Source organism: Oncorhynchus keta, chromosome 30 (assembly GCF_023373465.1).
Source record: "Oncorhynchus keta strain PuntledgeMale-10-30-2019 chromosome 30, Oket_V2, whole genome shotgun sequence".
NCBI lineage: Eukaryota > Metazoa > Chordata > Actinopteri > Salmoniformes > Salmonidae > Oncorhynchus > Oncorhynchus keta.
This window is the reverse complement of record NC_068450.1, coordinates 34063009-34088502: the sequence shown is the minus strand read 5'-3', so window position 1 is coordinate 34088502 and position 25494 is coordinate 34063009. Positions and strand designations below refer to the sequence as shown.

The following is a 25494-nucleotide window of genomic DNA, read 5'->3' as shown; positions in this document are numbered from 1 at the left end:
CCCCCCCTCTCTCTCTCTCTCTCTCTCTCTCTCTCTCTACCGTTCTCTCCCCTCCCCCACTCTCCTCTCTCTCTCTCTTTACCGTTCTCTCCCCTCTCCCCTCCCTCACTCTCTTCTCTCTCTCTACCCCGCTCCCTGGCGCTTGCAGACGCATGATGCTTTGGTTAGTCTGTGTATGGTCATGCTCATTGGGGAGAGGGGAAGACACCGCACGGTAACGTTAGGTCTAAGCACCTGCATGCTGAAACATTGCACATGTATGTTAGGTACCAGGGGTTGATTGTTCCATCTATTGCCTGAGGCTTGTGCATTTTCATCAGTAGAGTACTAAGATTGCAAAGATGAAGGTACCTTCCTTTTCAGACTTCCAGGCAACTCGGTAAGACATGTGATTCGCTGTGGGTTATAGTACATTTGCAGTGTAAACTGGTTTGTCGTGTGGTCTCAGCTACATAATCTATGTAATCTATAATCTATGATTATCAGGTAACAATCACCTGTTGAATCAGATGTGTGGGCTGTTCTTGAACGTAGTGTACATAGTGTACATTCTCTCAACCAGATTTTCCAAGTCTTGAAGGAGTTCCCACATATGCTGAGCACTTGTTGGCTGCTTTTCCTTCAATCTGCAGTCCAACTCATCCCAAACTATCTCCATTGGGTTGAGGTCGGGTGATTGTGGAGGCCAGGTCATCTGATATAGAAGACACAGTGGCAAGAAAAAAGTATGTAAACCCTTTGGAATGACCTGGATTTCGGCATGAATTGGTCCTAAAATGTGATCTGATCTTCTAAGTCACAACAATAGACAATAGACAAACATGCTGCGGTTAAACTAATAACACACAAACTATTGTATTTTTCTTGTCTATATTGAATACATCATTTAAACATTCACAATGTAGGTTGGAACAAGTATGTGAACCCCTTGGCTAATGACATCTCCAGAAGCTAATTGGAGTCAGCTAACCTGGAATACAATCATTGAGATGAGATTGGAGATGTTGGTTAGAGCTGCCCTGCCCTATAAAAAACACTCTAAAAATGTGAGTTTGCTATTCAGAAGAAGCAGTGCCTGATCTGAACCATACCTCAGACAAAATAGATCTCAGAAGACCTAAGATTAAGTATTGTTGACATGCATAAAGCTGGAAAGGGTTACAAAAGTATCTCTAAAAGCCTTGATGTTCATCAGTCCACATAAATGGAGAAAGCTCAGCATTGTTGCTACTCTCCTTAGGAGTGGCCATCCGAGGGAGCACAGCGCATAATGCTCAATGAGGTTAAGAAGAATCCTAGAGTGTCAGCTAAAGACTTACAGAAATCTCTGGAACATGCTAACATCTCCGTTGACGAGTCTACGATACGTAAAACACTAAACAAGAATGGTGGTCATGGGAGGACACAACGGAAGAATCCACTGCTGTCCACAAAAACATTGCTGCACTTCTGAAGTTCGCAAAAGAGCACCTGGCAAAATATTCTGTGGACAGATGAAACTAAAGTTGTGTTGTTTGGTTGAGGTTATTTCTGCTAAAGGAGGGTCAACCAGTTATTAAATCCAAAGGTTCACATACTTTTCCCACCCTGCACTGTGAATGTTTACACGGTGTGTTCAATAAAGACATGAAAACATATAATTGTTTGTGTTATTAGTTTAAGCAGACTGTGTGCGTCTATTGTTGTGACTAAGATGAAGATCAGATCAAATTTCATGAACAATTTATGCAGAAATCCAGGTAATTCAAAATGGTTCACATACTTTTCTCGCCACTGTATCTGGTACTACAGAATAACTATTTAAGAGCTAAGGGGTCTTTGAGTGATTATTGTTCCAAATAGAACCATCACCCTTATCAAAGCACCCTTGAAGAACGCTCTGTTGTAACTCAGTGTGTAGTATTGCCAGTGGTACAAGAACAGGGTCTGTCCTTCAGAGAGATGAGAAAATCAATATAAAATAGGATCACTGTTTGCTGCCTGTGAAGACTGAACTCGTATAAAGGCTTAGTGACAAAGACCATGTTTCATAATCAAGCTTTAGTCAAATAGAATGTTCTGTAGCCGGTGGTGGAAAAAAATACCTGAATAGAAAATGACGTAAGTGAAAGTCACCCAGTAAAATAGTACTTGAGTAAATATACTTAAGTATCAAAGTAAATGTAGTTGTTAAAATATACAGTGGGGCCAAAAAGTATTTAGTCAGCCACCAATTTGCAAATAAATTCATTAAAAATCCTACAATGTGATTTTCTGGATTTTCTTTTTCTCATTTTGTCTGTCATAGTTGAAGTGCACCTATGATGAAAATTACAGGTCTCTCATCTTTTTAAGTGGGAGAACTTGCACAATTGGTGGCTGACTAAATACTTTTTTGCCCCACTATGTGTTTGTGTTTACATCAGACATAATGTTTATGTGTTTACATCAGACATAATGTATATGTGTTCAGGTGTTTACATCAGACATAATGTATATGTGTTTATGTGTTTACATCAGACATAATGTTTATGTGTTTACATCAGACATAATGTATATGTGTTCAGGTGTTTACATCAGACATAATGTATATGTGTTTATGTGTTTACATCAGACATAATGTATATGTGTTCAGGTGTTTACATCAGACATAATGTATATGTGTTCAGGTGTTTACATCAGACATAATGTATATGTGTTTATGTGTTTACATCAGACATAATGTATATGTGTTTATGTGTTTACATCAGACATAATATATATGTGTTTATGTGTTTACATCAGACATAATGTTTATGTGTTCACATCAGACATAATGTATATGTGTTCAGGTGTTTACATCAGCCATAATGTTTATGTGTTTGTGTTTACATCAGACATAATGTATATGTGTTTATGTGTTTACATCAGACAATGTATATGTGTTCAGGTGTTTACATCGGACATAATGTATATGTGTTTATGTGTTTACACCAGACATAATGTATATGTGTTTGTTTACATCAGACATAATGTATATGTGTTTGTGTTTACATCAGACATAATGTATATGTGTTCAGGTGTTTACATCAGACATAATGTATATGTGTTTATGTGTTTACATCAGAAATAATGTATATGTGTTTATGTGTTTACATCAGACATAATGTATATGTGTTTATGTGTTTACATCAGACATAATGTATATGTGTTTATGTGTTTACATCAGACATAATGTATATGTGTTTATGTGTTTACATCAGACATAATGTATATGTGTTTATGTGTTTACATCAGACATAATGTATATGTGTTTATGTGTTTACATCAGACATAATGTATATGTGTTTATGTGTTTACATCAGACATAATGTTTGTGTTCACATCAGACATAATGTATATGTGTTCAGGTGTTTACATCAGCCATAATGTTTATGTGTTTGTGTTTACATCAGACATAATGTATATGTGTTTGTGTTTACATCAGACATAATGTATATGTGTTTATGTGTTTACATCAGACATAATGTATATGTGTTTATGTGTTTACATCAGACATAATGTTTGTGTTCACATCAGACATAATGTATATGTGTTCAGGTGTTTACATCAGCCATAATGTTTATGTGTTTGTGTTTACATCAGACATAATGTATATGTGTTTGTGTTTACATCAGACATAATGTATATGTGTTTGTGTTTACATCAGACATAATGTATATGTGTTTATGTGTTTACATCAGACATAATCTATATGTGTTTATGTGTTTACATCAGACATAATGTATATGTGTTTATGTGTTTACATCAGACATAATGTATATGTGTTTGTTTACATCAGACATAATGTATATGTGTTTATGTGTTTACATCAGACATAATTTATATGTGTTTGTGTTTACATCAGACATAATGTATATGTGTTTGTGTTTACATCAGACATAATCTATATGTGTTTATGTGTTTACATCAGACATAATGTATATGTGTTTATGTGTTTACATCAGACATAATGTATATGTGTTTGTGTTTACATCAGACATAATGTATATGTGTTTATGTGTTTACATCAGACATAATGTATATGTGTTTATGTGTTTACATCAGACATAATGTATATGTGTTTGTTTACATCAGACATAATGTATATGTGTTTATGTGTTTACATCAGACATAATGTATATGTGTTTGTGTTTACATCAGACATAATGTATATGTGTTTATGTGTTTACATCAGACATAATGTATATGTGTTTATGTGTTTACATCAGACATAATGTATATGTGTTTATGTGTTTACATCAGACATAATGTATATGTGTTTATGTGTTTACATCAGACATAATTTATATGTGTTTGTGTTTACATCAGACATAATGCATATGTGTTTATGTGTTTACATCAGACATAATGTATATGTGTTTATGTGTTTACATCAGACATAATGTATATGTGTTTATGTGTTTACATCAGACATAATGTATATGTGTTTATGTGTTTACATCAGACATAATGTATATGTGTTTATGTGTTTACATCAGACATAATCTATATGTGTTTATGTGTTTACATCAGACATAATGTATATGTGTTTATGTGTTTACATCAGACATAATGTATATGTGTTTATGTGTTTACATCAGACATAATGTATATGTGTTTATGTGTTTACATCAAACATAATGTATATGTGTTTGTGTTTACATCAGACATAATGTATATGTGTTTATGTGTTTACATCAGACATAATGTATATGTGTTCAGGTGTTTACATCAGACATAATGTTTATGTGTTTACATCAGACATAATGTATATGTGTTTATGTGTTTACATCAGACATAATGTATATGTGTTTATGTGTTTACATCAGACATAATGTATATGTGTTTGTGTTTACATCAGACAGAATGTATATGTGTTCAGGTTTTTACATCAGACATAATGTATATGTGTTTATGTGTTTACATCAGACATAATGTATATGTGTTCAGGTGTTTACATCAGACATAATGTATATGTGTTTATGTGTTTACATCAGACATAATGTATATGTGTTTAGCATTTGTGTTTATTGAGTCCGCCACATCAGAGGCAATAGGGATGACCGGGAATGTTCTCTTGATAAGTGCCTGAAGTGGACCATTTTCCAGTCAAAATGTAAAGAGTACTTTTTGGTGTCAGGGAAAATGGAGTAAAAAGTACATTATTTTCTTTAGGAATGTAGTGGAGTAAAAGTTCACAAAAAATGTACCGCAAAAAACTACTTAAATAGTATTTTTAAGTACTTTACACCACTGTTTGTAGCAGACAACAATGAGTGAGCTGACATATACTATCTTGTCTTTCCCAGCTCCTGTTGTACATAGGATGGTGAAATGTGTAATATATTGTAGATGTGTGGTTACAGTACAGTATAGGCAACACTGACATCAGTACTATCTCTGCTGCAGTCACATCAGTACTATCTCTGCTGCAGTCACATCAGTACTATCTCTGCTGCAGTCACATCAGTACTATCTCTGCTGCAGTCACATCAGTACTATCTCTGCTGCAGTCACAACAGAACTATCTCTGCTGCAGTCACAACAGTACTATCTCTGCTGCAGTCACATCAGTACTATCTCTGCTGCAGTCACATCAGTACTATCTCTGCTGCAGTCACATCAGTACTATCTCTGCTGCAGTCACATCAGTACTATCTCTGCTGCAGTCACATCATAACTCTCTCCGGCTGCAGTCACATCATTGATATCTCTGCTGCAGACATTTCAGTACTATCTCTGCTGCAGTCACATCAGTACTCTCTCCGGCTGCAGTCACATCATTGATATCTCTGCTGCAGACATTTCAGTACTATCTCTACTAGTCCCCTAATCCCACTGTCATCACAACACTGCATTACACAGGTAGAATATATGACCCCCATGTCATTAGAAGACTTGGTTCACCGAACAACACATCAGTAGCATGTATCACATCTTCTGCAGACTCTATCCGATTCCCCAAGGGCATGAGATTAGAGTGGTATAAAGTACCCACAGGGTCAGGCATGGATGCAGACACTCTACCCTAGATCCAGGCCCCAAAACACTCGCCTACACAGCCTGTCTGTCTGTCTGTCTGTCTGTCTGTCTGTCTGTCTGTCTGTCTGTCTGTCTGTCTGTCTGTCTTTTCATTAATTGTTCCTACTGCTATCTCTCTCTCTTCTCTCTCTCTTCTCTCTCCCCCTCATTACCTCCCTTCCTCCCTTCTGTTTCTCCACTACAGATGAAAAGTTGTACCCAGTACACATACCATCCATAATTCAGTGGCTTTGTGATGATCCTCCCCAACTCCACACTAAAGACTCTGAGGTCACACACACACACACACACACACACACACACACACACACACACACACACACACACACACACACACACACACACACACACACACACACACACACACACACACACACACACACACACACACACACACACACACACACACACACACACACACACAAAACAATACAAACACCACAGCCCAAAACCGGGCTCCTCTCGTCTCCCGTTATTTACCGGCTATACTATAGAATTTGCGGAGCACTCGGCAGGGTGCTCAGAGAAGCCTGAAAACACAACTGTGCATCCCACCATGCCCTTCCCAGAGTCCCGTTTGTTCACCAGATTCAATGTTGACAAGAGCCAAACATACAGCCCCTGGAAGCGCAAGCACACACACACACACGCACTCCGATAACACTGCATTTGAACACTCTTTCTCTCCCTTTGCAAATGCAGCTATTTTTGTGTGTAGCAGCATAATAGATATAATAATATATATAATAGATATAATAATGTGTGTTTAGGCCTTGAAGGGGAGGCATGTTGTGCTGTGGTGGCAATGTCACATCAACGCTGACTTCGTAAGGGGGCTTGGGATATTATATCAGTTACAAGAGGATGGGGAGGTAATGTGAGGGTAAGGGTGAGCACGCAGTGTGTACAATGTGTCCCCTGATCGTTTGTGTGTATCAACCTTGTGATGTAATCAACACCTTTCACAGTGTTCACACCGATTCCCAGCACTATGTTACAGTAGCAGTCAGGCGTGTGTTGTAGTTTGCACGCCTGACTGCTACATTCTAAGAGCCTCCTTACTCTCTGTGGCAGTAACACACAAACACACACATTATCTCAAATTGTAGATGCAACATTCATTTCCTGCACCTCTGGGCAGCAATCTCCAAGCTAGAAATGATGTATGACAACTGTAACAACAGCAATATCAACAACAACAACAATATCAACAGCATCATCAACAACAAGCACTGAGCACCACTGCAGGGCCCTGGAGGAAGTAAAGTAGTCCCCTCCTCTACTCTCCTCTCCCCTCCTCCCATCCCCTTTCCCCCTTTTCCCTCCTCTCCCTTCGTTCTCTCCACCCATCATCTCCCCTCCTCTCCTCTCTTCCTCTCTCCTCCCCTCTCCTCTCTTCTTCCCCTCTCCCTTCCTCCGCCAGACAGACTTCTGATGAGTTAAGGTGCAAACTGCTGAAACTCTTCACTGAGAGAACCTTCCTTTGAGTGACTGACGCTTCCTGGGTTTGTCATTGGGATGGAACAAGTTTACTTTATTGTGGGGCCTGTTCCTGCTTTCTCTCTACCTGTCCCACTCCTCTGAGCAGACTTCATGTTCCCTTCCTAACACCTGATTCCTAACACCGGAACAAAAACCTGCACACAACTAGAAATGAGTTGTAGTTGCCCACCCCTGCCCTAGAGAGACCACTGAGGGTTTACTTACTTCCACACGCCAGCATTGGTCACATCTCGTTCTCATGCACTCAGCTCACAGAATTCCCTGTGGCCCCCTCAGCTCAGCCACCCCTCCACTGATGCAGAACAAGCTTCCATGATACTCTCTGATGTCTGACCCAGATCTGTGCCCAAACCTCAGCCTCCCTCCACTAAACCCTGAGGAGATGTCTTAGAGCCATAACAAGGTACAGCTAGCCTGCTAGTTCCCTTTGGCTAGGAACACTGTTCATAATCCTGTATCTCCGTATCAGGTCTGGGGTGTTATGTAAAAAAGTGTTTCCCTACACAAAGGTGCCATTGGTCCCTATGGTGGAGTCACAGTCAGGAGCGTGTGCAAGCTTTAAACACTGACCAGTGTTGAATCTCTGTGCCATGATGGTGACAGAACGAGTACACCTGGCCTAGTGCGTCCTATCCAGCTGTTGCTAGGGAGGGAGCGAGCGAGGGACAGGCACTGAGTGGTTGGCTCTTTTCCAGCTCTGCACCACTAACATCCAGTCCTCTAAACCACTATCTATTGTGTTCTCTTAGGACACTATACACTGTCTTCATCCCCTGTGTACACACCCCACTAGAGACAGTTCAAAGATTTGTGTACGTACCAAACTGTGAGAGAACTTTTTCTCTCTCCAAAGTACCACTTGTCATTTCACCAGAGCATAGGTCTCCAGTACAGTGCTGTGTCAGGCTGCAATTTGAGTCATCTGATAAGCCAGTCCCACTCCAACGAATGGAAAAGCCATTTCACTCTGTCTGCCCTGGCACTGATCAATAACCAGGCTCTCAATAGATCCATTTAAAAGTAATTTGTGGTTTTGGCTCGCCTCTGTCACTTTTTTCCTAGTTCGCTCAGAATTATGCTCTCATTTCCTGTCAAACGTTTACGAGAAAACAGTCCTGAGAACTTGAGACAAATCATCGCTTTTTACGTGTCTCAATCTCTTGCTTTTCCGGATTCATTTTCCAGCTTTTAATGCATCTGCTGCTGTGTGGAATTTCTCATAAGAATGGGCATCCAACATTTATATATGCAGAACATTTCCATATTTTCATATTTATGAGAGCCTTTTCACATTTTCATATTTCCTGCCTTCTGAATGAAGATTAAAGGCTGAATCCTTAGTTGAAACAATAACAAAACCGACACCCTGCCTCTGTTTTGGTAAAAAGCTGGAGAAATGTAACCACTCTCAATGTCTAGCTATGGATGCATAGACTGGCCATCCATGATAAAAAATCTATAGTTTTAACCATGTTTTGAGGCTATACAGTGTCTTACATTTACATTGTTTGCAAGGATTGGAGTAAAACAATCTTATATTATGGGTTATGTTGGGGTACAACAGTTGAACTAAGTTTGAGGCATTTATAGGTTACATTCTGCTAGAATCAATTTTTATATATAATTGATTTTCAAGTCCAAAAATCGATGTAGCAAATTAGGGTTCTAGCTTTAAGTGATTGTGATGAACCATGTGCACCCTTCTTCTCCTGTGCCATGTACCCCTGCCCCCTTGACCTCTCTGTAGGCTGGGTAGACCCTCCACAGAACCTCAGTCGAGCCCTTCCACTAGCAAAGAGAGAGAGACAAATAGAAAGGCACGCCTGGCTGGATTTGGCAGGGCTGGGGTGGAGGTTAACACCTAGATACAGTTGGAGCGAGATGAAGGTGAGATGGGGGTTATGGTTGGCCTTCTGTGACCGGGCTGGGGTGGAGGTTAACACCTAGAGACAGTTGGAGCGAGATGAAGGTGAGATGGGGGTTATGGTTGGCCTTCTGTGACCGGGCTGGGGTGGAGGTTAACACCTAGAGACAGTTGGAGCGAGATGAAGGTGAGATGGGGGTTATGGTTGGCCTTCTGTGACCGGGCTGGGGTGGAGGTTAACACCTAGAGACAGTTGGAGCGAGATGATGGTGAGATGGGGGTTATGTTAGGCCTTCTGTGGCCAGGCTGGGGTGGAGGTTAACACCTAGAGACAGTTGGGGTGGAGGTTAACACCTAGAGACAGTGAGTGAGATGAAGGTGAGATGGGGGTTATGTTAGGCCTTCTGTGGCCAGGCTGGGGTGGAGGTTAACACCTAGAGACAGTTGGAGTGAGATGAAGGTGAGATGGGGGTTATGTTAGGCCTTCTGTGGCCAGGCTGGGGTGGAGGTTAACACCTAGAGACAGTTGGAGTGAGATGAAGGTGAGATGGGGGTTATGTTAGGCCTTCTGTGGCCAGGCTGGGGTGGAGGTTAACACCTAGAGACAGTTGGAGTGAGATGAAGGTGAGATGGGGGTTATGTTAGGCCTTCTGTGACCGGGCTGGGGTGGAGGTTAACACCTAGAGACAGTTGGAGTGAGATGAAGGTGAGATGGGGGTTATGTTAGGCCTTCTGTGACCAGGCTGGGGTGGAGGTTAACACCTAGAGACAGTTGGAGTGAGATGAAGGTGAGATGGGGGTTATGGTTAGGCCTTCTGTGACCAGGCTGGGGTGGAGGTTAACACCTAGAGACAGTTGGAGCGAGATGAAGGTGAGATGGGGGTTATGTTAGGCCTTCTGTGACCGGGCTGGGGTGGAGGTTAACACCTAGAGACAGTTGGAGCGAGATGAAGGTGAGATGGGGGTTATGTTAGGCCTTCTGTGACCAGGTTGGGGTGGAGGTTAACACCTAGAGACAGTTGGAGCGAGATGAAGGTGAGATGGGGGTTATGTTAGGCCTTCTGTGACAGGGCTGGGGTGGAGGTTAACACCTAGAGACAGTTGGAGCGAGATGAAGGTGAGATGGGGGTTATGTTAGGCCTTCTGTGGCCAGGCTGGGGTGGAGGTTAACACCTAGAGACAGTTGGAGTGAGATGAAGGTGAGATGGGGGTTATGTTAGGCCTTCTGTGGCCAGGCTGGGGTGGAGGTTAACACCTAGAGACAGTTGGAGTGAGATGAAGGTGAGATGGGGGTTATGTTAGGCCTTCTGTGGCCAGGCTGGGGTGGAGGTTAACACCTAGAGACAGTTGGAGCGAGATGAAGGTGAGATGGGGGTTATGTTAGGCCTTCTGTGACCGGGCTGGGGTGGAGGTTAACACCTAGAGAGAGTTGGAGTGAGATGAAGGTGAGATGGGGGTTATGTTAGGCCTTCTGTGACCAGGCTGGGGTGGAGGTTAACACCTAGAGACAGTTGGAGTGAGATGAAGGTGAGATGGGGTTATGTTAGGCCTTCTGTGACCAGGCTGGGGTGGAGGTTAACACCTAGAGACAGTTGGAGTGAGATGAAGGTGAGATGGGGGTTATGTTAGGCCTTCTGTGACCGGGCTGGGGTGGAGGTTAACACCTAGAGACAGTTGGAGTGAGATGAAGGTGAGATGGGGGTTATGTTAGGCCTTCTGTGGCCAGGCTGGGGTGGAGGTTAACACCTAGAGACAGTTGGAGTGAGATGAAGGTGAGATGGGGGTTATGTTAGGCCTTCTGTGACCGGGCTGGGGTGGAGGTTAACACCTAGAGACAGTTGGAGTGAGATGAAGGTGAGATGGGGGTTATGTTAGGCCTTCTGTGGCCAGGCTGGGGTGGAGGTTAACACCTAGAGACAGTTGGAGCGAGATGAAGGTGAGATGGGGGTTATGGTTAGGCCTTCTGTGACCAGGCTGGGGTGGAGGTTAACACCTAGAGACAGTTGGAGCGAGATGAAGGTGAGATGGGGGTTATGTTAGGCCTTCTGTGACCGGCTGGGGTGGAGGTTAACACCTAGAGACAGTTGGAGCGAGATGAAGGTGAGATGGGGGTTATGTTAGGCCTTCTGTGACCGGGTTGGGGTGGAGGTTAACACCTAGAGACAGTTGGAGCGAGATGAAGGTGAGATGGGGGTTATGTTAGGCCTTCTGTGACCAGGCTGGGGTGGAGGTTAACACCTAGAGACAGTTGGAGCGAGATGAAGGTGAGATGGGGGTTATGTTAGGCCTTCTGTGGCCCAGGGCTGGGGTGGAGGTTAACACCTAGAGACAGTTGGAGTGAGATGAAGGTGAGATGGGGGTTATGTTAGGCCTTCTGTGGCCAGGCTGGGGTGGAGGTTAACACCTAGAGACAGTTGGAGTGAGATGAAGGTGAGATGGGGGTTATGTTAGGCCTTCTGTGGCCAGGCTGGGGTGGAGGTTAACACCTAGAGACAGTTGGAGTGAGATGAAGGTGAGATGGGGGTTATGTTAGGCCTTCTGTGACCGGGCTGGGGTGGAGGTTAACACCTAGAGAGAGTTGGAGTGAGATGAAGGTGAGATGGGGGATTATGTTAGGCCTTCTGTGACCAGGCTGGGGTGGAGGTTAACACCTAGAGAGAGTTGGAGTGAGATGAAGGTGAGATGGGGGTTATGTTAGGCCTTCTGTGACCAGGCTGGGGTGGAGGTTAACACCTAGAGACAGTTGGAGTGAGATGAAGGTGAGATGGGGGTTATGTTAGGCCTTCTGTGACCGGGCTGGGGTGGAGGTTAACACCTAGAGAGAGTTGGAGTGAGATGAAGGTGAGATGGGGGTTATGTTAGGCCTTCTGTGGCCAGGCTGGGGTGGAGGTTAACACCTAGAGAGAGTTGGAGTGAGATGAAGGTGAGATGGGGGTTATGTTAGGCCTTCTGTGACCAGGCTGGGGTGGAGGTTAACACCTAGAGACAGTTGGAGTGAGATGAAGGTGAGATGGGGGTTATGTTAGGCCTTCTGTGACCGGGCTGGGGTGGAGGTTAACACCTAGAGACAGTTGGAGTGAGATGAAGGTGAGATGGGGGTTATGTTAGGCCTTCTGTGACCAGGCTGGGGTGGAGGTAAACACCTAGATACAGTTGGAGTGAGATGAAGGTGAGATGGGGGTTATGTTAGGCCTTCTGTGGCCAGGCTGGGGTGGAGGTAAACACCTAGAGACAGTTGGAGTGAGATGAAGGTGAGATGGGGGTTATGTTAGGCCTTCTGTGACCAGGCTGGGGTGGAGGTTAACACCTAGATACAGTTGGAGTGAGATGAAGGTGAGATGGGGGTTATGTTAGGCCTTCTGTGACCAGGCTGGGGTGGAGGTAAACACCTAGAGACAGTTGGAGTGAGATGAAGGTGAGATGGGGGTTATGTTAGGCCTTCTGTGGCCAGGCTGGGGTGGAGGTAAACACCTAGAGACAGTTGGAGTGAGATGAAGGTGAGATGGGGGTTATGTTAGGCCTTCTGTGGCCAGGCTGGGGTGGAGGTTAACACCTAGAGACAGTTGGAGTGAGATGAAGGTGAGATGGGGGTTATGTTAGGCCTTCTGTGGCCAGGCTGGGGTGGAGGTTAACACCTAGAGACAGTTGGAGTGAGATGAAGGTGAGATGGGGGTTATGTTAGGCCTTCTGTGGCCAGGCTGGGGTGGAGGTTAACACCTAGAGACATTTGGAGTGAGATGAAGGTGAGATGGGGGTTATGTTAGGCCTTCTGTGACCAGGCTGGGGTGGAGGTTAACACCTAGAGACAGTTGGAGTGAGATGAAGGTGAGATGGGGGTTATGTTAGGCCTTCTGTGGCCAGGCTGGGGTGGAGGTTAACACCTAGAGACAGTTGGAGTGAGATGAAGGTGAGATGGGGGTTATGTTAGGCCTTCTGTGGCCAGGCTGGGGTGGAGGTTAACACCTAGAGACATTTGGAGTGAGATGAAGGTGAGATGGGGGTTATGTTAGGCCTTCTGTGACCGGGCTGGGGTGGAGGTTAACACCTAGAGACAGTTGGAGTGAGATGAAGGTGAGATGGGGGTTATGTTAGGCCTTCTGTGGCCAGGCTGGGGTGGAGGTTAACACCTAGAGACAGTTGGAGCGAGATGAAGGTGAGATGGGGGTTATGTTAGGCCTTCTGTGGCCAGGCTGGGGTGGAGGTTAACACCTAGAGACAGTTGGAGTGAGATGAAGGTGAGATGGGGTTATGTTAGGCCTTCTGTGGCCAGGCTGGGGTGGAGGTTAACACCTAGAGACAGTTGGAGTGAGATGAAGGTGAGATGGGGGTTATGTTAGGCCTTCTGTGACCGGGCTGGGGTGGAGGTTAACACCTAGAGACAGTTGGAGCGAGATGAAGGTGAGATGGGGGTTATGTTAGGCCTTCTGTGGCCAGGCTGGGGTGGAGGTTAACACCTAGAGACAGTTGGAGCGAGATGAAGGTGAGATGGGGGTTATGTTAGGCCTTCTGTGGCCAGGCTGGGGTGGAGGTTAACACCTAGAGACAGTTGGAGCGAGATGAAGGTGAGATGGGGGTTATGTTAGGCCTTCTGTGGCCGGGTTGGGGTGGAGGTTAACACCTAGAGACAGTTGGAGCGAGATGAAGGTGAGATGGGGGTTATGTTAGGCCTTCTGTGGCCGGGCTGGGGTGGAGGTTAACACCTGAGACAGTTGGAGCGAGATGAAGGTGAGATGGGGGTTATGTTAGGCCTTCTGTGACCGGGCTGGGGTGGAGGTTAACACCTAGAGACAGTTGGAGCGAGATGAAGGTGAGATGGGGGTTATGTTAGGCCTTCTGTGACCGGGCTGGGGTGGAGGTTAACACCTAGAGACAGTTGGAGCGAGATGAAGGTGAGATGGGGGTTATGTTAGGCCTTCTGTGACCGGGCTGGGGTGGAGGTTAACACCTAGAGACAGTTGGAGCGAGATGAAGGTGAGATGGGGGTTATGTTAGGCCTTCTGTGGACGGGCTGGGGTGGAGGTTAACACCTAGAGACAGTTGGAGCGAGATGAAGGTGAGATGGGGGTTATGTTAGGCCTTCTGTGGACGGGCTGGGGTGGAGGTTAACACCTAGAGACAGTTGGAGCGAGATGAAGGTGAGATGGGGGTTATGTTAGGCCTTCTGTGACCGGGCTGGGGTGGAGGTTAACACCTAGAGAGAGTTGGAGTGAGATGAAGTTGAGATGGGGGTTATGTTAGGCCTTCTGTGACCGGGCTGGGGTGGAGGTTAACACCTAGAGACAGTTCGAGCGAGATGAAGGTGAGATGGGGGTTATGTTAGGCCTTCTGTGACCGGGCTGGGGTGGAGGTTAACACCTAGAGACAGTTGGAGCGAGATGAAAGTGAGATGGGGGTTATGGTTGGCCTTCTGTGACCAGGCTGGGGTGGAGGTTAACACCTAGAGACAGTTGGAGCGAGATGAAGGTGAGATGGGGGTTATGTTAGGCCTTCTGTGACTGGGCTGGGGTGGAGGTTAACACCTAGAGACAGTTGGAGCGAGATGAAGGTGAGATGGGGGTTATGTTAGGCCTTCTGTGACCGGGCTGGGGTGGAGGTTAACACCTAGAGACAGTTGGAGCGAGATGAAGGTGAGATGGGGGTTATGTTAGGCCTTCTGTGGCCGGGCTGGGGTGGAGGTTAACACCTAGAGACAGTTGGAGCGAGATGAAGGTGAGATGGGGGTTATGTTAGGCCTTCTGTGACCGGGCTGGGGTGGAGGTTAACACCTAGAGACAGTTGGAGCGAGATGAAGGTGAGATGGGGGTTATGTTAGGCCTTCTGTGGCCGGGCTGGGGTGGAGGTTAACACCTAGAGACAGTTCGAGCGAGATGAAGGTGAGATGGGGGTTATGGTTGGCCTTCTGTGACCGGGCTGGGGTGGAGGTTAACACCTAGAGACAGTTGGAGCGAGATGAAGGTGAGATGGGGGTTATGGTTGGCCTTCTGTGACCGGGCTGGGGTGGAGGTTAACACCTAGAGACAGTTGGAGCGAGATGAAGGTGAGATGGGGGTTATGGTTGGCCTTCTGTGACCGGGCTGGGGTGGAGGTTAACACCTAGAGACAGTTGGAGCCAGATGAAGGTGAGATGGGGGTTATGTTAGGCCTTCTGTGACCGGGCTGGGGTGGAGGTTAACACCTAGAGACAGTTGGAGTGAGATGAAGGTGAGATGGGGGTTATGTTAGGCCTTCTGTGACCGGGCTGGGGTGGAGGTTAACACCTAGAGACAGTTGGAGTGAGATGAAGGTGAGATGGGGGTTATGTTAGGCCTTCTGTGACCGGGCTGGGGTGGAGGTTAACACCTAGAGACAGTTGGAGCGAGATGAAGGTGAGATGGGGGTTATGGTTGGCCTTCTGTGACCGGGCTGGGGTGGAGGTTAACACCTAGAGACAGTTGGAGCGAGATGAAGGTGAGATGGGGGTTATGTTAGGCCTTCTGTGACCGGGCTGGGGTGGAGGTTAACACCTAGAGACAGTTGGAGCGAGATGAAGGTGAGATGGGGGTTATGTTAGGCCTTCTGTGACCGGGTTGGGGTGGAGGTTAACACCTAGAGACAGTTGGAGCGAGATGAAGGTGAGATGGGGGTTATGTTAGGCCTTCTGTGGCCGGGCTGGGGTGGAGGTTAACACCTGAGACAGTTGGAGCGAGATGAAGGTAAGATGGGGGTTATGGTTGGCCTTCTGTGACCGGGCTGGGGTGGAGGTTAACACCTAGAGACAGTTGGAGCGAGATGAAGGTGAGATGGGGGTTATGTTAGGCCTTCTGTGACCGGGCTGGGGTGGAGGTTAACACCTAGAGACAGTTCGAGCGAGATGAAGATGAGATGGGGGTTATGTTAGGCCTTCTGTGACCGGGCTGGGGTGGAGGTTAACACCTAGAGAGTTGGAGCGAGATGAAGGTGAGATGGGGGTTATGGTTGGCCTTCTGTGACCGGGCTGGGGTGGAGGTTAACACCTAGAGACAGTTGGAGCGAGATGAAGGTGAGATGGGGGTTATGTTAGGCCTTCTGTGGCCGGGCTGGGGTGGAGGTTAACACCTAGAGACAGTTGGAGCGAGATGAAGGTGAGATGGGGGTTATGTTAGGCCTTCTGTGACCGGGCTGGGGTGGAGGTTAACACCTAGAGACAGTTGGAGCGAGATGAAGGTGAGATGGGGGTTATGTTAGGCCTTCTGTGACCGGGCTGGGGTGGAGGTTAACACCGAGAGACAGTTCGAGCGAGATGAAGGTGAGATGGGGGTTATGTTAGGCCTTCTGTGACCGGGCTGGGGTGGAGGTTAACACCTAGAGACAGTTGGAGCGAGATGAAGGTGAGATGGGGGTTATGTTAGGCCTTCTGTGACCGGGCTGGGGTGGAGGTTAACACCTAGAGAGAGTTGGAGTGAGATGAAGTTGAGATGGGGGTTATGTTAGGCCTTCTGTGACCGGGCTGGGGTGGAGGTTAACACCTAGAGACAGTTCGAGCGAGATGAAGGTGAGATGGGGGTTATGTTAGGCCTTCTGTGACCGGGCTGGTGTGGAGGGTTAACACCTAGAGACAGTTGGAGCGAGATGAAAGTGAGATGGGGGTTATGGTTGGCCTTCTGTGACCAGGCTGGGGTGGAGGTTAACACCTAGAGACAGTTGGAGCGAGATGAAGGTGAGATGGGGGTTATGTTAGGCCTTCTGTGACTGGGCTGGGGTGGAGGTTAACACCTAGAGACAGTTGGAGCGAGATGAAGGTGAGATGGGGGTTATGTTAGGCCTTCTGTGACCGGGCTGGGGTGGAGGTTAACACCTAGAGACAGTTGGAGCGAGATGAAGGTGAGATGGGGGTTATGTTAGTCCTTCTGTGACCGGGCTGGGGTGGAGGTTAACACCGAGAGACAGTTTGAGCGAGATGAAGGTGAGATGGGGGTTATGTTAGGCCTTCTGTGACCGGGCTGGGGTGGAGGTTAACACCTAGAGACAGTTGGAGCGAGATGAAGGTGAGATGGGGGTTATGTTAGGCCTTCTGTGACCGGGCTGGGGTGGAGGTTAACACCTAGAGACAGTTGGAGCGAGATGAAGGTGAGATGGGGGTTATGTTAGGCCTTCTGTGGACGGGCTGGGGTGGAGGTTAACACCTAGAGACAGTTGGAGCGAGATGATGGTGAGATGGGGGTTATGTTAGGCCTTCTGTGACCGGGCTGGGGTGGAGGCTAACACCTAGAGAGAGTTGGAGTGAGATGAAGTTGAGATGGGGGTTATGTTAGGCCTTCTGTGACCGGGCTGGGGTGGAGGTTAACACCTAGAGACAGTTCGAGCGAGATGAAGGTGAGATGGGGGTTATGTTAGGCCTTCTGTGACCGGGCTGGGGTGGAGGTTAACACCTAGAGACAGTTGGAGCGAGATGAAGGTGAGATGGGGGTTATGTTAGGCCTTCTGTGACCGGGCTGGGGTGGAGGTTAACACCTAGAGACAGTTGGAGCGAGATGAAGGTGAGATGGGGGTTATGTTAGGCCTTCTGTGACCGGGCTGGGGTGGAGGTTAACACCTAGAGACAGTTGGAGCCAGATGAAGGTGAGATGGGGGTTATGTTAGGCCTTCTGTGGCCCTGCCTGCCGTGTGTCTCATACATTCTCCCATACAGGGTTTCCACTATAGGCTTATTGCTAAACTGGGCAGCAATATACACAGCCACACAGCTGTTGTTTCCTTATCTATCTTGTATAATGTTCATATCCTATGCATAGCCAACTCTTTCCAACATCACACAGGTCTAGGGAATGTGCATCTGTTTTTTTCTCTGCCAGACATCCATTCCACTGATTCTATCTCTTGTCTTTCTGTCTGCCAGCCATGCTGGGGCAGAGTTGCTTGTGTACTTGCTTGTCAACAGTGGTTAAATGTCTGGAAAAAGTCAGGGCTCCTCCGCCATTGCCGTAGACCATTTACTTGATCGGTGTCCCTTCGAAGAGACGGTTGAGCTAACGTAGGCTAATACGATTAGCATGAGGTTGTAAGTAACAAGAACATTTCCCAGGACATAGACATATCTGATATTGGCAAAAAGCTTAAATTCTTGTTAATAATCGAAGTGCACTGTCCAATTTACAGTAGATATTACATTGAAAGAATACCATGCTATTGTTTGAGGAGAGTGCACAATTTGGAACATGAACAGTTATTAATAAACAAATTAAGCACATTTGGGCAGTCTTGATACAACATTTTGAACAGAAATGCAATGGTTCATTGAATCAGTCTAAAACTTTGCTCATACACTGCTGCCATCTATTGGCCAAAATCTAAATTGCACCTGGGCTGGAATAATACATTGTGGCCTTTCTCTTGCATTTCAAAGATGATGGTAAAAATAAAGATTTTTATTATTTTTTTATTATCTTTTACCAGATCTCCAGTGTTATATTCTCCTACATTCCTTTCACATTTCAATAAACTTCAAAGTGTTTCGTTTCAAATGGTACCAAGAATATGCATATCCTTAGTTCAGGGCCTGAGCTACAGGCAGTTATATTTGGGTCTGTCATTTTAGTCAAAAATTTAAAAAAGGGGCGGATCCTTAAGAGGTCACATCAGATCAACAAATATATTTTACATCATCCACTATTATAGGCCCAGCTTTTGTAACTTTGCCTTTCCTGGATATGGCCACGAAATTGTGATCATTGCGTGCAATGGGTACGGATACGGATACAGCTTTAGAAAAAAAGGTGATCAATACATGTGGATGTGTTTGTAAACACCCTGGTAGGTTGATTTAATAACCTGAACCAGATTACAGGCACTGGTGACAGTGAGAAGCTTCCTCTGAAGTGGACAGCTTGATGAAAAACAGTCAATATTCAGGTCCCCAAGAAAGTAGACCTCTCTTACATCACAAACACTATCAAGCATTTCACACATATTATTTAGAATCTGACTGTTAAAACTTGGTGGCCTATAGCAACACCCCAAAAGAAAAGGCTTTAGATGTGCCAAGTGAACCTGCGACCGCAACACTTCAATAACACTTGACATAAGATCTTCTCTAAGCATTACAGGGATATGGCTCTGAATATACACAGCAACACCTCCCCACATAAACATTTCTGTCTCTTCTATAGATGTTATATCCTTGTATTGCTACTGCTGTATCATCAAATGAATTATCTAAGTGAGTCTCAGAAATGGCTAACATATGAATGTTTCTAACACTACTTAAGATGGGCTATTTCCAGCCCTTTCCTGGATGTTGCTTATCAGAGATAGACATAATATGCAAAACAGCAAACAAGCAAGAGAAAAAAATATACATTCAACATTCATTCGTTGGTGTGTGTAAGTGTGTGTGTGCTGCGGTGTTGACGCTACGAACCCATAGGCTAGGTTCATCCCTTCCAGGCTTTTGGAAGGGAAGGTGGACAATGAGCCTGTCATAGTGGATGTAAGCAATGTCCCCACGTGCTCTGGCAGCTTTCATGGCTTGGATAAGTTCTTTCCTCTTCTGGCGCACAGCTTCAGGATACTCCTCGTTGAGGAATATACAGTGGGGCAAAAAAGTATTTAGTCAGCCACCAATTGTGCAAGTTCTCCCACTTAAAAAGATGAGAGAGGCCTGTAATTTTCATCATAGGTACACTTCAACTATGACGGACAAAATGAGGGAAAGAAATCCAGAAAATCACATTGTAGGATTTTTTAATGAATTTATTTGCAAATTATGGTCGAAAGCAAGTATTTGGTCACCTACATAAAAGCAAGATTTCTGGCTCTCACAGACCTGTAACTTCTTCTTTAAGAGGCTCCTCTGTCTTCCACTCGTTACCTGTATTAATGGCACCTGTTTGAACTAGTTATCAGTATAAAAGACACCTGTCCACAACCTCAAACAGTCACACTCCAAACCCCTGGAGAACTGCAAACTTCAGGTCCTTGACCCATCTGGTCAGGTCATCTATTATTTTATTAGCTGACTTCACCAGTATTTGGACGCAACACTTTAAGCTATTTTCTTGATGTTTTAACAACTTATTGTAGAACACTTTTGTTTGTTTAAAAGTTCCATCACCTGTGATTGAGAGAAACTACTGTCCTCAACTGTACTCGCCTGCTTTGGTCTTTGTCATGGTAGCAACGTAGGTTAAGCTGTCACTCCTCACAGTTCCAGACAGGGCAGGTCACAGGGAAGATTGGAAACAACAACAACAAACAGTAGGGGACAAGCTGTGGGGATCTGGGGTGTGTGGATGGAGGGGACTAGGCTGTGGGTATCTGGGGTGTGTGGATGGAGGGGGCTAGGCTGTGGGTATCTGGGGTGTGTGGATGGAGGGGACTAGGCTGTGGGGATCTGGGGTGTGTGGATGGAGGGGACTAGGCTGTGGGGATCTGGGGTGTGTGGATGGAGGGGACTAGGCTGTGGGGATCTGGGGTGTGTGGATGGAGGGGGCTAGGCTGTGGGGATCTGGGGTGTGTGGATGGAGGGGACTAGGCTGTGGGGATCTGGGGTGTGTGGATGGAGGGGACTAGGCTGTGGGGATCTGGGGTGTGTGGATGGAGGGGGCTAGGCTGTGGGGATCTGGGGTGTGTGGATGGAGGGGGCTAGGCTGTGGGGATCTGGGGTGTGGGATGGAGGGGCTAGGCTGTGGGGATCTGGGGTGTGGATGGAGGGGACTAGGCTGTGGGGATCTGGGGTGTGTGGATGGAGGGGACTAGGCTGTGGGGATCTGGGGTGTGTGGATGGAGGGGGCTAGGCTGTGGGGATCTGGGGTGTGTGGATGGAGGGACTAGGCTGTGGGGATCTGGGGTGTGTGGATGGAGGGGACTAGGCTGTGGGGATCTGGGGTGTGTGGAGGGGGCTAGGCTGTGGGGATCTGGGGTGTGTGGATGGAGGGGGCTAGGCTGTGGGGATCTGGGGTGTGTGGATGGAGGGGGCTAGGCTGTGGGGATCTGGGGTGTGTGGATGGAGGGGACTAGGCTGTGGGGATCTGGGGTGTGTGGATGGAGGGGACTAGGCTGTGGGGATCTGGGGTGTGTGGATGGAGGGGGCTAGGCTGTGGGGATCTGGGGTGTGTGGATGGAGGGGACTAGGCTGTGGGTATCTGGGGTGTGTGGATGGAGGGGGATAGGCTGTGGGTATCTGGGGTGTGTGGATGGAGGGGGATAGGCTGTGGGTATCTGGGGTGTGTGGATGGAGGGGGATAGGCTGTGGGGATCTGGGGTGTGGATGGAGGGGACTAGGCTGTGGGGATCTGGGGTGTGTGGATGGAGGGGGCTAGGCTGTGGGGATCTGGGGTGTGTGGATGGAGGGGGCTAGGCTGTGGGGATCTGGGGTGTGGGATGGAGGGGGATAGGCTGTGGGTATCTGGGGTGTGTGGATGGAGGGGGCTAGGCTGTGGGGATCTGGGGTGTGTGGATGGAGGGGCTAGGCTGTGGGTATCTGGGGTGTGTGGATGGAGGGGCTAGGCTGTGGGGATCTGGGGTGTGGATGGAGGGGGATAGGCTGTGGGTATCTGGGGTGTGTGGATGGAGGGGGCTAGGCTGTGGGGATCTGGGGTGTGTGGATGGAGGGGGCTAGGCTGTGGGTATCTGGGGTGTGTGGATGGAGGGGGCTAGGCTGTGGGGATCTGGGGTGTGTGGATGGAGGGGGATAGGCTGTGGGTATCTGGGGTGTGTGGATGGAGGGGACTAGGCTGTGGGGATCTGGGGTGTGGATGGAGGGGGCTAGATGTGGGTATCTGGGGTGTGTGGATGGAGGGGCTAGGCTGTGGGGATCTGGGGTGTGGATGGAGGGGCTAGGCTGTGGGGATCTGGGGTGTGGATGGAGGGGACTAGGCTGTGGGTATCTGGGGTGTGTGGATGGAGGGGGCTAGGCTGTGGGGATCTGGGGTGTGTGGATGGAGGGGCTAGGCTGTGGGGATCTGGGGTGTGTGGATGGAGGGGGCTAGGCTGTGGGGATCTGGGGTGTGTGGATGGAGGGGACTAGGCTGTGGGGATCTGGGGTGTGTGGATGGAGGGGACTAGGCTGTGGGGATCTGGGGTGTGTGGATGGAGGGACTAGGCTGTGGGGATCTGGGGTGTGTGGATGGAGGGAGATAGGCTGTGGGGATCTGGGGTGTGTGGATGGAGGGGACTAGGCTGTGGGGATCTGGGGTGTGTGGATGGAGGGGACTAGGCTGTGGGGATCTGGGGTGTGTGGATGGAGGGGGATAGGCTGTGGGGATCTGGGGTGTGTGGATGGAGGGGACTAGGCTGTGGGTATCTGGGGTGTGTGGATGGAGGGGCTAGGCTGTGGGGATCTGGGGTGTGTGGATGGAGGGGCTAGGCTGTGGGTATCTGGGGTGTGTGGATGGAGGGGGATAGGCTGTGGGGATCTGGGGTGTGTGGATGGAGGGGGATAGGCTGTGGGTATCTGGGGTGTGTGGATGGAGGGGGCTAGGCTGTGGGTATCTGGGGTGTGTGGATGGAGGGGACTAGGCTGTGGGTATCTGGGGTGTGTGGATGGAGGGGATAGGCTGTGGGTATCTGGGGTGTGGATGGAGGGGGATAGGCTGTGGGTATCTGGGGTGTGTGGATGGAGGGGGCTAGGCTGTGGGTATCTGGGGTGTGTGGATGGAGGGACTAGGCTGTGGGTATCTGGGGTGTGTGGATGGAGGGGGATAGGCTGTGGGGATCTGGGGTGTGTGGATGGAGGGGGATAGGCTGTGGGTATCTGGGGTGTGTGGATGGAGGGGACTAGGCTGTGGGGATCTGGGGTGTGTGGATGGAGGGGACTAGGCTGTGGGTATCTGGGGTGTGTGGATGGAGGGGGATAGGCTGTGGGGATCTGGGGTGTGTGGATGGAGGGGGATAGGCTGTGGGGATCTGGGGTGTGTGGGTGGAGGGGGATAGGCTGTGGGGATCTGGGGTGTGTGGATGGAGGGGGATAGGCTGTGGGGATCTGGGTGTGTGCGTGGAGGGGGATAGGCTGTGGGGATCTGGGGTGTGGATGGAGGGGACTAGGCTGTGGGTATCTGGGGTGTGTGGATGGAGGGGGATAGGCTGTGGGGATCTGGGGTGTGTGGATGGAGGGGGATAGGCTGTGGGTATCTGGGGTGTGTGGATGGAGGGGGATAGGCTGTGGGTATCTGGGGTGTGTGGATGGAGGGGACTAGGCTGTGGGTATCTGGGGTGTGTGGATGGAGGGGACTAGGCTGTGGGGATCTGGGGTGTGTGGATGGAGGGGACTAGGCTGTGGGGATCTGGGGTGTGGATGGAGGGGACTAGGCTGTGGGTATCTGGGGTGTGTGGATGGAGGGGACTAGGCTGTGGGTATCTGGGGTGTGTGGATGGAGGGACTAGGCTGTGGGTATCTGGGGTGTGTGGATGGAGGGGACTAGGCTGTGGGTATCTGGGGTGTGTGGATGGAGGGGACTAGGCTGTGGGTATCTGGGGTGTGTGGATGGAGGGGACTAGGCTGTGGGGATCTGGGGTGTGTGGATGGAGGGGACTAGGCTGTGGGTATCTGGGGTGTGTGGATGGAGGGGGATAGGCTTTTTTCATAGTTTTTCAAACTCTCTAAAACAACTCCTTTGTCAACAAACTTTACAAAACAACAAACAGAGCTCTCCCTCGTTCTACGTTGAACAGGAAGTCCCAGCTATGGAAGGAGAGTTCAGATGGGGAGCTTGTAGCTTGACAAGACTCAATTTAATTAGCTTTTCCAAGTAAAAAAAATACTATAGTGTATACTATGGTATGAATACTGTAGTATTTACTGTCATGTGTTTGTAGAGTTTCCTGTAGTATTCCCTGTAGTGTTTTTGTGGACTGAAGGAAACTAACTGTAGAAATACTAAAATAGCACATGTTCTATAACCTGTAGGTAGGTTGGGCTGGGTTCTGAACAGAGAGTTTAGAGCTTCTGCTCTTTCCTATAACCTGTGGGGGAAACAATATATGGTCTATACTTGTAAGTTTCTCACTTATTGGTGGCAGAAATTGGGATATGGTAGAGGGAATGGGCAGAGTAAATGCAAATGAAATACTGTGGTATTTACTATAGTTAAAAAAGAGTAGTGTTTTTACGGACTGCAGTATTTACTATAGTATTTTACTGTATACTAGAGTTTATTACAGAATTCTATAGTAAGTACTGTAGTATTCTATAGTAAACTGTAGTATTACTTTTTCTGCCGGAAGGCTCCAAGAGGCAGAGGGGGAGTTCAGATGGGGAGCTTGTAGCGTGACAAGGCTGGAGTTAGTTAGTCGGCTATGGTGTCTCATTGATTTGAATGTTCTCTGTCTATTTAGCAGGGGACCCAAAAAGACTTGCTGAGAAGACGTTGTTTGTGGATTCGTAGGATTGGTATATAGCTGTTGATATTATCTGGCCTCGAGCTGGAAAAAGACCTTGAGAGGTCAGTGTCGTTGTTGTTGTCCTCCCGGCGAACTCATAAAGAGAGTGTTATCATGATCAAATGCACAGAGCAGAGAGAGGCAGATGGAGATAGACCATGGGCTAACCAAACACATCATAAATGGCCATGGCAGGGGACAGGGAGGGAGGGCAAACTCCACGGACATACAAGGACATACAGTATAGAAGGGAAACAAACAAATCTGACTGGCTGACTTACAGCAAAAGGAGTGGCTGGTAAGTCTGGCTGCACATCTGACTGGCTGACTTACAGCAAAAGGAGTGGCTGGTAAGTCTGGCTGCACATCTGACTGGCTGACTTACAGCAAAAGGAGTGGCTGATAAGTCTGGCTGCACATCTGACTGGCTGACTTACAGCAAAAGGAGTGGCTGATAAGTCTGGCTGCACATCTGACTGGCTGACTTACAGCAAAAGGAGTGGCTGGTAAGTCTGGCTGCACATCTGACTGGCTGACTTACAGCAAAAGGAGTGGCTGATAAGTCTGGCTGCACATCTGACTGGCTGACTTACAGCAAAAGGAGTGGCTGATAAGTCTGGCTGCACATCTGACTGGCTGACTTACAGCAAAAGGAGTGGCTGATAAGTCTGGCTGCACATCTGACTGGCTGACTTACAGCAAAAGGAGTGGCTGATAAGTCTGGCTGCATATCTGACTGGCTGACTTACAGC

General features: G+C 47.7%; 1 protein-coding gene and 1 long non-coding RNA gene across 10 annotated transcripts in view; one reads left to right on the top strand and one right to left on the bottom strand.

Annotated features, from left to right (window-relative positions):
• The window catches only part of LOC127913994 (uncharacterized), a 423857-nt gene that overhangs the window by 269655 nt on the left and 128708 nt on the right, over window positions 1-25494 (bottom strand). The window lies entirely within an intron of this gene.
• The window catches only part of LOC118363423 (fibroblast growth factor 13-like), a 215097-nt gene that overhangs the window by 133989 nt on the left and 55614 nt on the right, over window positions 1-25494 (top strand). The window lies entirely within an intron of this gene.